Below are 12,988 nucleotides of genomic sequence, written 5' to 3'. Positions count from 1 at the left end.
ATATGTGAAGCTGGTAATTCTGTTTGTGGAGTTGTTTAATCAGATCTACAGAGATGTAACGATTTTATCTTCAGTTTTTTCAGTTTTTATGTAAGGCTTATCTAAGGCTGTGACTGAAGTCAGTTGTAGTTCTTGTGTTTCTCTTTTCGTCAGCGATTCTGCTTGTTAACAGCAGGTGTTTATCATTATTGCTCAATCATCACTTAATTAATTGCTTAATTATTTCCATTAACTTTAACTCTGCTTCAGTGTTATTTTAACACTATTTAGAGAGGGACCAAATGTTCTCTGAGCAGAGTTGATTTAGAGTTGACTCTTTGCTGTGTATGACTACAAAATGTGTAGAAGTTTGTCCAACTTTCTTCATGTTTGTAGCCCTCTTATTTGGGTAGCTTTCAGCGTTGTATACAAACTTTAGTAAAGCTTCGAAATAAAGCTTTATTTTAATAAAGCTTTAGGCTCGGTAGCTTCTCCGGCATGAACACAAGCATTTAGTACGCTATTATTGTTGTTGTTGCTGTTTTGTGCTGTTAGCGGTGTCTGACTAGGGTCGACACGTGGGGTGATGACATTATCGTTTCACAAAATATATGGATTGGCTGTACACACGAAAATGCAAGGACGGCATTTTCAGATTTATCCACTCTGGGACCTGGTTTCAAAAAATAGCGGTTTCACCTTCCGAAAATGCCGGATCCGTGTGGACGAAACGCCTATCTGATACAAAATTTGTGCGTATACACAGAAACGCGTCTCCGTGTGGACGGGGCCTTAGAATTCACACAAAATTGTTTATTTACATACACCTGATGTAACTGTGTGAGTGTGAGTGTTTTCCCCTTTAATTGTGGTGATGTCATCATGAGCCAGCATAATTTCCCGTTCTGTCCCCTCTACCTCTTTGCATTGCATTGTTAATTCATGGGAGAGGTGAGGTTATTTTGAGCTCCTGATAATCTTTTTTAATCTTTGTTTTAATTATTGCTCTAATGTCTATATTTTCACTCTAATTCATGTGCATAATGTTATTTTACCTTTCTTTGTGGTTATTTTTGTCATTTCACCCTGTTTGAGTTATATTTTTGCATTTGGGCCTAAATGTGGAACAGAGAGCACATGTGACAAGTGTACATCACATTTGTTTTATAGAGAAAACAAGGGCGACTCTCACACTGAGAGGCTGTGTTTATTTGTTTTATATCAGGAATAAAAGATCAGCGAAACTGCTGCTTACTGTCCAGTTCTTAAAGGGATAGTTCACCCAAAAATGAAAATTTGATGTTTATCTGCTTACCCCCAGGGCATCCAAGATGTAGGTGACTTTGTTTCTTCAGTAGAACACAAATGATGATTTTTACCTCCAACCATTGCGGTCTGTCAGTCGTATAATGCTTGTTAATGGTAGCTCCATCTATAAGAGTCAAAAAAACATGCATAGACAAATCCAAATGAAAACCTGCGGCTCGTGATGACACATTGATGTCCTAAGACACGAAACGATTGGTTTGTGCGAGAAACCGAAGAGTATTTATATCATTTTTCACCTCTAAAACACCACTATGTCCAAATGCCATGCGCATCCGGTTAGTGAGGTCTGAAAACGCGTTCTGATGACGGAAGTGATGTCTCGCGCTTATACTTCAATAAGTGCGAGACATCACTTCCGTTGTCAGAGCGCGTTCAGACCTCACCAACCGGATGTACAAGGCAGTTGAACATAATGGTGTTTTAGAGGTAAAAAATGATATAAATACTGTTCGGTTTCTCGCACAAACCGATAGTTTCGTGTTAATATTGAGAAATACTTCCCAGTGATTGTTAAAAAACTGTAAAATTATATAAACATATATCTTTTTTTATGTTTGTGCTCCCTCTACAGGTAAAGAGAGTAAAGGTAATAAATATGTAAGGGCAACTCAAGGCCACAAGAGGGCGCTGCGAGTGCTCTACACCCATATTTTTGTTTGTTTAAACTAAAACTAACAAATTTAATTTTATCAGCAGGTCTAGGATTCACTCCTGCTTTGTAATTCCCCATTTTTTTATGAAATCTACAAGTTTCTCAATCAAATCAACTCAATTTATTGCTACTTCTTGCATGTGGTTAGAGCTTTCATACTCTGAAGTGTCTGTTTTTCTGATCTGTGTAGATTGCTCTTATATAAAGTCTTCAACGGTGTGTTCATGACTGTTCATGACGGTTGCATCGGTGGAGCTATCAAGACAGGGGTGTGATCAAAGCCACTTGAAGGCAAGCCTGCAACCTTAGCCGAAAAAGCCAACGCTAATGCTGTGGTATGCAGGGAAGGAGACAAGAGACTGTTTTTTTTTTTTTTTCTAAATGGAAGTCAGTGGAGGAGAGGCTTCATTATGCTGAATAAACCGTTTTTGTGAGGAAATAGCTTAACATTTAATGAATCAACTGCCTGTCTACCTATAGGGATTAGCTACTGTGTGGAAGGGGCTAATGATACACAACAGCCTGTGCTGCCTGTAAAGCAACATTCCTTTTCAGCTGACGTCACACTCACCGATGTGTTCCATCCTTCTTTTTTTTTCTTTTTTCCCTGTAAATTGTTCTATAACTGTAAAGTACAATACCTGGAGCATCTTGGGTGTTACACAGGTCTGTGTTACAGCAGTAAGAGGAGATTTTTCCAATGCCAAGGTTGATAGACCCACTTGGACAGACAAGTGGAGCACAAGTTTTCACTGTCAATTTAGTATAGTTGACTGAAAAACAAATGTTACAGGAATGAGCAGTTAAACTACTATGATGGCAAATGTATTCACATAAATATGTCAAACAAATTCACATCAACTAATTTTACTGCTTTAGAAGTATTTTTTATTGTTAGTTCATTTGAACTAATATACTGTCATAATCCCGTGTTAACAACCTTGAGCGTTAATGAAAATGCTTTAAATTGTTTTTTCAAATTTCAAATTACATGATCAGAATAGCAATTTGACTGAAAAGAACGTCTAGGTTACTATTGTAACCCCCGATCCCTGAAGGAGGGAACGGAGACGTTATGTTGATACTGACATAATGGGGTCTCGCTTGGGAGCCCAATCACCTCCAAGGGATACAAAACAAGCCAATGGGAATTGGCCAGTGAGATTTACATGCCGGACCACACCCCCGGCATCCGGGTATAAATAGGACCGGCATACTCCCATTCATTTTTTGCTGAGGAGCCGAGATAGGTACCTGGCCGCTCAGCGGCTCCCTCCTTCAGGGAACGGGGGTTACAATAGTAACCTAGACATTCCCATTCAGTCAGTCACGTTCAACGTTACGTCGATACTGACGTAATGAGGTCCAATGGAAAGCACCATAGCAACTGAGCCACATTACGAGTGTTAGGGAAACAGATGCTGGCAAGCTGTGGCATGCCCAATGCAGGTGCTAGCACAGACTTGTAACCCTCCAGCGCCCAGAGTAAGCCCGAGGTGTCTTCCATACCAGTGGGATGGAGAGGACAGGGCGTTACTCAGGAGGATGGTTGAAGCTGCTGTTCCTTACCCCCGGGGAAGAGTGCTTCGGGACTCGATTCCCACGTTTTTCAGCCATGACCAAAACGCCAGGAAAGCCTTCTCGAGGAGGGGAAAGCTACAGAGACCACACCCTGCCCGAAGGGAGGTAACGTGTGGAAAACACATATGGACTGACCCGAGGGGCAGTAATGCATATGGAAGACCTCTGACGTAGGTCCTACCTTCCGGAAGGAACTCTAGCGCTCAGAGACAGGGCAGAGCAGAGCCGCCCAGGGAAAGACACGGGTTTACCGTCAGGGAAACTGTACTGTGGACAAACACATATGGGATTACCCGCGGGGAATCACATCATATGGGCATCTAGCCCAATACAAGGGCAGACCAACCGGGCATACACACGAGTACTCGACCTGGCGCCGGATGCCTCCGCCGCGTCTGGCCGCCGCAGGATGCAGGAGGAACTCCACAGGGTTCACCATGCGGGTAACTGAACTGAGGAGCGGGAAAAAGTGCTCGCATTCCTTCATCTGAGGAAAAATGACACAGCAAGCAAACACCCGTGGCTACCTACATGTAGACAGCACACAGGTGGACACCGGTTCCACTCGGAGATTGTAATATCTCGCAAATGTGTTTGGTGTCGCCCAGCCTGCAGCTCTGCAGATGTCTGCCACAGAGGCGCCGTGCGCCAACGCCCAGGAGGAAGCAACACCCCGAGTGGAGTGAGCTCGCAACCCGAGGGGGCACGGCTCGCCTTGGGACTGGTACGCCAAGGCGATGGCATCCACTATCCAGTGGGCCAACCTCTGTTTGGAAACAGCCTTTCCCTTCTGCTGACCTCCAAAACAGACAAAGAGCTTCTGCCCCGAGCTTCTGAAGCTCTGAGTGCGGTCCACGTAAGGCACGAACGGGACACAGCAACGCTAGGGCTGGGTCTGCCTCCTCCGGGGGCACTGCTTGCAAGTTCACCACCTGGTCCTGGAAGGGAGTGGTGGGAACTTTGGGCACATATCCAAGCAGGATAACGTGAGAGTAGTCTGGCCCGAATTCCAGGCATGAATCACTGACCGAAAATTCTTGCAGGTCCCCAACCCTCTTGAAGGAGGCGAGCGCGGTCAGGAGCACCATATGCCCCAGGAGCCTCTGAAATTGTTTCAGTGGAACCGCTGTTTTCTGTGAGAACGAGTTCAGGCAGTTCAGCACTGACTGTGCACGCTCCTTGGTGAGACGTGCTGTCATGTTGACCGAGTCCAGCTCCACACCGAGAAAAGAGATGCTCTGCACCGGGCAGAGCATGCTCTTTTCCCAGTTGACCCGAAGCCCCAACTGGCTGAGGTGACTGAGCTCCAAGTGTCCCGTAAGGGACGGGGCAGGGTGGCGTGGGGAGGCTGTGCGTCCCCGGAACGCCAAAGCCCTGCCCGTGGCGAAAGAGGGTGTGGTTGAGAGTGAGGAAGCGGTGCGTCGCCCACTGTTAGCACAGACCCTGTATGGCCCAGAGATTTTGGAAACTGCTCTTTTATTGAAAAAGAAACAGAAATAAAAAGAAACTCAGGATTCTCCACCCGGCCCTCTCCCGGGGGAAGGAGCGGTGCCTTCACTGTCTCCTGGTACAGAGCAGTCCCCTCCGTCTCCGGTCCATCCGTCTCAGGACTGCTTCTTAGACTTCTTCTTAGAGGGCTTAGAGGCCTGGGCGGGTGGCGTCGCCTTCCTGCGGGTAGCTCGGGGAGGATGGGAAGATTCCGATCTCCCGGGAGCCTGTGCAGCCGCAGGGGGACGCCCTCGGCAAGGAGCAGACTGGGGGCCAGCCTGCTGCGGGATGTGTTTGATGGCCTCCGTCTGCTTATGCACTGCTGAGAACTGCTGAGCGAAGTCCTCAACAGTGTCACTGAAGAGGCCAGCCTGGGAAATGGGGGCGTCAAGAAAGCGGACCTTGTCGGCGTCCTTCATTTCGGCCAGGTCCAACCAAAGATGTCGTTCCTGGACCACCAGGGTGGACATCGTCTGACCCAGGGCCCGTGGCTTTGGGCAGTAAAAGGTGCCTTCCACGTCTTCTGAACCTCCTCATGCACCTCCAGGAAGAAAGGCACTGGGCACTGAGAACTACGCCCCGCACCCAGAAACCAATCATCCAACCGCGAGCGCTCGGGACACGGAGGAGGGTTCCACTCGAGCCCGCTGCCCGCGGCGGCCCAGGCAAGCATGGCCGTCAACTCTGAATCCGATTCCGCCTGAACGACCACCCCGGAGGGCGGAAGCTCAGCGTCCTCATCCTCAGAGTCCAATAGCCCACTCCCCGATGCAGCGATTGACATCTGATCCTCCTCTGGAGCGCCGAAAGTGACGCGGGGAACCTACGTAGAGGGTAGCAGGGCAGCAGCCGGCAGCTCGACGGCACATGGTGTTGCGGAGGAGTGGAAGGTTCGTGGGGGCGGGCCCAACGAAGAAGCTCCCACTGTAACCCTCAGATCTCACAGTGTGCTAACCAGACCAGCGGCCTTTACAGCCGCTGGTGGCTGGGTAGCAGCAGAAGGGACTCGTGCCTCCGTGTTAAAGAAGGAGAGTCGCGATCTCAATGCCAACATGGACATGTCATCGCAATGTGGGCACATACCATCCACGAGCGCTGACTCAGCATGCTGTTTACCCAGACATGTGAGACAACGATCGTGGCCGTCAGAGGAGGTCAGGAAACGACCACATCCAGAAACACACGGACGAAAAGACATCTTGAAAAAGACGCTGATCGCCCGTGCTTGCTCTTTCAGAAATCTCCACCAGCTGAAGCACACAGGGATGTGTGCTGTACCGTCTTGTGGCAGCGCGCTGTCACACCCACTGCTGAGCGTGCCTTCCCACCAGCCAGAGAGATCCGAGCTGCAGCCACCAGAACAAAAACAATAAAAACAATTAAAATTGCTGTTGTTGGAACCAGTCCAAGCAATTAAAATAGCTGTTTTTGCTCTCAAAGTAGAAATTCACTTTTCAGAGGTGAAAGGAAGATCCGAACCAATCGGCTCCGAAGCAAAAGTATGAATGGAAGTGAGTATGCCGGTCCTATTTATACCCGGATGCCGGGGGTGTGGTCCGGCATGTAAATCTCACTGGCCAATTCCCATTGGCTTGTTTTGTATCCCTTGGAGGTGATTGGGCTCCCAAGCGAGAACCCATTACGTCAGTATCGACATAATGTCGAACGTGACTGACTGAATGGGAACTGAATATAAAACATTCTATGCTTGCAATTGTAAATTCTTTCCAGAAAAACAGTAGCAGTTCTTTGATAAGTTCAACATCATGTATGTCCGCTCTGTTGCAGCACCAGTAAATTTTAATCCATCATACTGGATTTACCAATATCTAGTGTTGCGCCTAAGCAGTTGGAAAATCCATTAGGACATGTTACCTGGTCACAAGAGCTCGCCAAACTTGTGCACTGATAGCAGTTACGAGACTGTCCTTTAGTCATTAAAAAGAGAGAGAAACAATGAGAGAGGGACATCAATGTTCTGCATAATGACATTAAAAACTATTTGTCTTTGTACCTGCAGTGAACAGCACGAACAGAAGAAAAACTGAGATTTGCAGATCCATATTTGATGAACAGGTGAATGAAGTAACATGCCTGTTTCAGCGCTTTTATAGTATAGCAAAATGGGAGTGTCTTGAAAATGAAAGTTTAACAAAATGACAAAAAATAAATAAATAAAACATGTAGATGAACATTTTCTTGCTAACTAATTACCATATGGATGGTCTAATAAAGAAATCAATCTTTCTCTTTAAAATATTTGTAAAAATTTAAAATAGTTATTCCGAAAATGAACATTATCTCATTTTCTCATCCACATGTTGCATGATTTACTTTGTCCTGCATTCCATATTGAAAAAGGTCCATTGTTGTTCATACTGGCCAAACTTGTTTAGTGTTTAGTTTTGCTTTTGTTTTCATGAGCAAGTGGTTCATTTTATTGTTTTTGCCTGACTGTCTTGACTGTCACGTTTCTACATAAAGAATGCTTAAGGTGTTTCTTTTCACTTTTCACTCAAAGACATTTTAAATGACACTTTAAATGACAAAAATGAGTATTGGAATTAACAACACTATGACAGTTCATGGGTGGTTTTTGAAATCATGAACTGTCTTTTAAAAAATTCAAAAATTCTTACAGGTAATCCACACGCAAACTCAAAATAATTAAATAAATAAATCAGAGTTTACTATCAAACTGATCAAATTCTAGACGTTTTAGGACTTCGTTAAATGATTGTGTAAAATAACATCATTGTGTTCTCTTGTGCAAAAGAAGTACACTTTAGAATACCGTTAACTTTTTACGGAAACAACATATTAAAAAAAGATAATCATTTAAGTTCATTTTTTTCCTCATTAATGTACACACAGCACCCCATATTGACAGAAAAACACAGAATTGTTGACATTTTTGCAGATTTATGAAAAAATAAAAACTGAAATATCACATGGTCCTAAGTATTCAGACCCTTTGCTGTGACACTCATAGATTTAACTCAGGCGCTGTCCATTTCTTCTGATCATCCTTGAGATGGTTCTACACCTTCATTTGAGTCCAGCTGTGTTTGATTATACTGATTGGACTTGATTAGGAAAGCCACACACCTGTCTATATAAGACCTTACAGCTCACAGTGCATGTCAGAGCAAATGAGAATCATGAGGTCAAAGGAACTGCCTGAAGAGCTCAGAGACAGAATTGTGGCAAGGCACAGATCTGGCCAAGGTTACAAAAAAATTTCTGCTGCACTTAAGGTTCCTAAGAGCACAGTGGCCTCCATAATCCTTAAATGGAAGAAGTTTGGGACGACCAGAACCCTTCCTAGAGCTGGCCGTCCGGCTAAACTGAGCTATCGGGGGAGAAGAGCCTTGGTGAGAGAGGTAAAGAAGAAGTCAAGTCACCTTTATTTATATAGCGCTTTTTACAATGTAGATTGTGTCAAAGCAGCTTTACATTGATAACTGGTACATTGTTTGACTGCACAGCAGCTCTTAAAGAATAGTGTCAATGCAGGCAGATCAAAAGCACTGTTGAATATCAAAATGTCAAGTCAAGTGTCCCCAACTAAGCAAGCCAGAGGCGACAGCGGCAAGGAACCCAAACTCCATCAGGTGACATCAACCCAAAGATCACTGTGGCTGAGCTCCAGAGATGCAGTCGGGAGATGGGAGAAAGTTGTAGAAAGTCAACCATCACTGCAGTCCTCCACCAGTCGGGGCTTTATGGCAGAGTGGCCCGACGGAAGCCTCTCCTCAGTGCAAGACACATGAAAGCCTGCATGGAGTTAGCTAAAAAACACCCGAAGGACTCCAAGATGGTGAGAAATAAGATTCTCTGGTCTGATGAGACCAAGATAGAACTTTTTGGCCTTAATTCTAAGCGGTATGTGTGGAGAAAACCAGGCACTGCTCATCACCTGTCCAATACAGTCCCAACAGTGAAGCATGGTGGTGGCAGCATCATGCTGTGGGGGTGTTTTTCAGCTGCAGGGACAGGACGACTGGTTGCAATCGAGGGAAAGATGAATGCGGCCAAGTACAGGGATATCCTGGACGAAAACCTTCTCCAGAGTGCTCAGGACCTCAGACTGGGCCGAAGGTTTACCTTCCAACCAGACAGTGACCCTAAGCACACAGCTAAAATAACGAAGGAGTGGCTTCACAACAACTCCGTGACTGTTCTTGAATGGCCCAGCCAGAGCCCTGACTTAAACCCAATTGAGCATCTCTGGAGAGACCTAAAAATGGCTGTCCACCAACGTTTACCATCCAACCTGACAGAACTGGAGAGGATCTGCAAGGAGGAATGGCAGAGGATCCCCAAATCCAGGTGTGAAAAACTTGTTGCATCTTTCCCAAAAAGACTCATGGCTGTATTAGATCAAAAGGGTGCTTCTACTAAATACTGAGCAAAGGGTCTGAATACTTAGGACCATGTGATATTTCAGTTTTTCTTTTTTAATAAATCTGCAAAAATGTCAACAATTCTGTGTTTTTCTGTCAATATGGGGTGCTGTGTGTACATTAATGAGGAAAAAAAATGAACTTAAATGATTTTAGCAAATGGCTGCAATATAACAAAGAGTGAAAAATTTAAGGGGGTCTGAATACTTTCCGTACCCACTGTATATATTCTTGGATATGTTAAACCGTGATAAACAATGATGCTTTTAATAGTACTGTATGTCTCCCAGATGCATGCTAAAGTGAAGCATTCTGTACACGGATGCATTACAGTTCTTTCATAAATGGCACTGTCAAGAAAGTTATGTAAAAAAGTGACATTCTTCTAGATCATTTCAAAAAACAAGTGCTGCTTATGAAATGCGTAGTTCTCTTTTTACATAAAAGTCAGTTAACACATTATTAATACAACAAAGACATATCAATACAACACAATTCTGAAAAAAAAAAAAAAAATGTATTGAGCTATACACTGAAGAGCCAAAAGATTATGACTGGTGACAGTGCAGTGAATATCACTGATCATCCCCTAACAAGGCCACATATTAAGGTCTGGGTATTAGATGGTAAGCAAACAACTGGTTCTCATAATCAATGTGTTGGATCCCCCTTACACACACACAGACACACACACTAGTAAGTGTACTATTTTAATACTAGTTGGGACTAAATTGACCCACTTTTGTAGTGTATAAAATTATACTTTTAAGCATACTTTAATTGTAACAGTAGTAAACTTTTAAGTACACAACTAGTTTACACCTACGTTTTTCATTTGTACTGAAAATACAAGTGAACCTATAGGTATACTGAGTTAACTAGTCAAATACTTGTAGCACATTTTTTAGTTTATGAAAGTACACTTTTTAAGTATACTCTCAGTAAACTACTAGTTTAGTAGTTATATACTGCAAGTATACTTTTAAGTTTTCTTTAAGTGAACTTAACATCTTACTTATAGTTTACAATTTATGCAAGAGCCTCTTTGAAATCAGTCAACAGAATACTTCATTATACTTTTAAGTATATCTCGATCAAAAACACAAGTATATACGAGTACAAGTATATATCTAGAATTTTTGGTCAGTATAAGCATACTTAAGTAATTTTAAGTATATTTCTGAGAAGTACATAAAATGTAGACTGAAAGTATACTTTATTTTTAGTTTAAAAGAAGTGTACTAATAGCACACTTGAATAAACTTCTATTTTGTAAGGGGCAGGAGAATTGGGCAGAAATAAAGATTTGAGCGTCTTTGGCAAGTGCCAGATTATTATGGCAAGGTCACCTGGTCAGAATATCTCTGAAACGGCAAGGATTGTGTGTCGCTCCCAGTCAGCAGTGGTGAGAATTTACCAACAGTGATCAGAGGAGGGACAAACCACAAACCATTGCTAGGGTGTTGGGCGCCCAAGGTTCATCGATGCACGAGGGCAATGAAGGCTATCCAGTCTGTTCGAAACAACAGAAGGTCTACTGCGGCACAAGTCACACTAAATTTGAATGATGGTTATAGGAGGAATGTGTCAACACACAAAGCATCACACTCTGATGCAATACATAACTGCAGACCAACCAGAGTGCTGATCTCTGCCCAGCACTGAAAGTACTTACAACGGGCACGCGAGTGTTGAAACTGGACATTGGAGCAGTGGAAGAAGGTCGCCTGCTTCAATGGGTGTGCGCCATTTAGATGGGGAAGTGACGGTGCCAGGATGCACGTACGATGACGAGCCAGTGGAGGGAGTGTGACGCTCTGGGCGCTGGTTCTGCTGGGAAACACTGGTACAGCCCTTCATGACAATGGTGTTTCCTGGTGGAAGTACACGCTGCACACATTGTTCAGGAACAGTTTGAGGAACACGATGAAGAGTTCAAGGTGTCGCTCTGGCCTCCAAATTCCCCAGATCTCAATCCAATTGAGCATCTGTGGGATGTGCTGGACCAACAAGTTCGATCCACAACGACTCCGCCTCACAACCTGCAGGACTTGAAGGATCTGCTGCTTTGAATCCAAATACCACAGGACACCTTCAGTGCCCGAGTCCATGCCTCAGTGTAGGGATGCACCGTTCATGATTTTTTGTGGCTGAATTTTTTTTTTTTAACAAGAAAATAGGCCAATTCCTATATCAGTTGAATTTTTTATTCTTTAAGCAAATAGTGGGCATTACAAAGAGCCATGTTACAGGATATCTTCTGAAGTTCATGGACAAATTTGGACAGCCAGTTGAAGCACAACTGTTAACCTTCATGATAGAACTAGTATTAACTAAAAAATAAATAAATAAATGATACAGGAATGACCAGTACTGCACATTCTTGTGTAAAATCTATTTATAAATGTATCAAAATTATATCAAAGTAATTTAAAAGGAATTTTTAAGATGTAGTTAAAGGGACACCTCACACACGAAACTGAAAATTGTCATTGTTTACTTACTGCGTGACATTCTTTCTTTTGTAGAACACAAAAAGCACTGTCAATCATCAGTGAAGTTTAGAAGTTTCACTCTCACACACAAAAGAGTACAAAACGTGTACCTTTAGGGGATCAACAGCTTGTCACTGGGACAATACCCTTAAAGGGACCTAACTGTACCATATTTACCCATTAAAGTTCCTTAAAGATACATATTACTTCTCTAAGGTACTAAAATGCTCATTGTAGGGGCTGAGAAAGTTCCAGAGACAATCTATTGTGACCCTTGTTTGTTTTTTGTTCGGTGTGGCTTATAATGTTGACATTGATTTTACAAGCTTTTCTTTTTTTTTTTTTTTTTAACAAAAAAATAAAAAAAATTGCAGTCTACACTGCATGTTTAATGTACATTAAGCAAATGCAAATGTGTAAATGTGCACAAGACTATCTGCTGCCACCTGCTGATAAATGATGCTAAATACAGTTTTAAACTTTATTTAAATGACTGACACATTTTGACAACAGTTTCAAAAAGAAAAGGTTGTAAGTACATATAAAATTGATATTCCCATATAAAATTAATTTTTACAATGCATCAGAAATGTCGAATCGAATTTCAGTCACTCACATAGTCTTTCAAAGGGCTGGCAAATTATTATTATCATTATTATTACTGACTATTCGATAGTCGGTTCTTAGAGGCTATGGATCGTTTTTTTTCTGTAATATTTCTGCAAAATACAACTAGTACAACACTGGTTCTGAATAAGATGAATCATGTTATTACCAGTCTTGTCCTGTAGATGTCCCTCTCGTATTTACCTTGCTCGAAGAGATACAAGATGGCCCAGTTCTAGCGGCAGCACAAAACACGAGTGAACCGATCACATCTCCTTTTTTTACGGCTTATACAACAAAATTAACATGAATGGACATCAGAAGGTGTGTTAAAAAGATACAGTACAACTTACTGAAATATATAATCTCATGTATATTTGCCCAGTCATGTCTCAATCACGGAAAGACGTCAGTAAAAAAACTTGTGTTTACGTTAAATTGACCTCAGTAAA

The 12,988-nt window shown here is 43.0% G+C and overlaps 2 protein-coding genes and 2 long non-coding RNA genes across 7 annotated transcripts in view; 1 reads left to right on the top strand and 3 right to left on the bottom strand.

Annotated features, from left to right (window-relative positions):
• LOC127503759 (urokinase plasminogen activator surface receptor-like) overlaps positions 1–12,988 on the bottom strand; it is a 67,701-nt gene that overhangs the window by 44,166 nt on the left and 10,547 nt on the right. The gene's annotated exons all lie outside the window — the stretch shown is intronic.
• Positions 1–12,988, bottom strand: part of LOC127503768 (phospholipase A2 inhibitor and Ly6/PLAUR domain-containing protein-like) — a 33,177-nt gene that overhangs the window by 15,918 nt on the left and 4,271 nt on the right. The gene's annotated exons all lie outside the window — the stretch shown is intronic.
• LOC127503796 (uncharacterized) lies at positions 2,701–7,097 on the bottom strand. The gene is made up of 3 exons (XR_007927218.1): positions 7,044–7,097; positions 6,853–6,957; positions 2,701–2,733 (listed from the first exon to the last, which is right to left on the bottom strand). It is a non-coding gene; the product is annotated as an uncharacterized LOC127503796 (long non-coding RNA).
• The window catches only part of LOC127503785 (uncharacterized), a 67,219-nt gene continuing 65,846 nt past the window's right edge, over positions 11,616–12,988 (top strand). Inside the window, exon 1 of one of the 2 annotated variants that reach the window (XR_007927203.1) lies at positions 11,616–11,841. This is a non-coding gene — a long non-coding RNA (uncharacterized LOC127503785). Of the gene's footprint in view, positions 11,842–11,930; positions 12,147–12,988 lie in introns of those variants that run through there. The other variant, XR_007927204.1, reaches the window with a different exon arrangement.

The sequence above is a fragment of the Ctenopharyngodon idella genome, chromosome 21 (assembly GCF_019924925.1).
Source record: "Ctenopharyngodon idella isolate HZGC_01 chromosome 21, HZGC01, whole genome shotgun sequence".
Lineage (NCBI taxonomy): Eukaryota > Metazoa > Chordata > Actinopteri > Cypriniformes > Xenocyprididae > Ctenopharyngodon > Ctenopharyngodon idella.
Note: the sequence above shows the minus strand (reverse complement) of the source record. Positions and strands in the feature narration are given on the sequence as shown.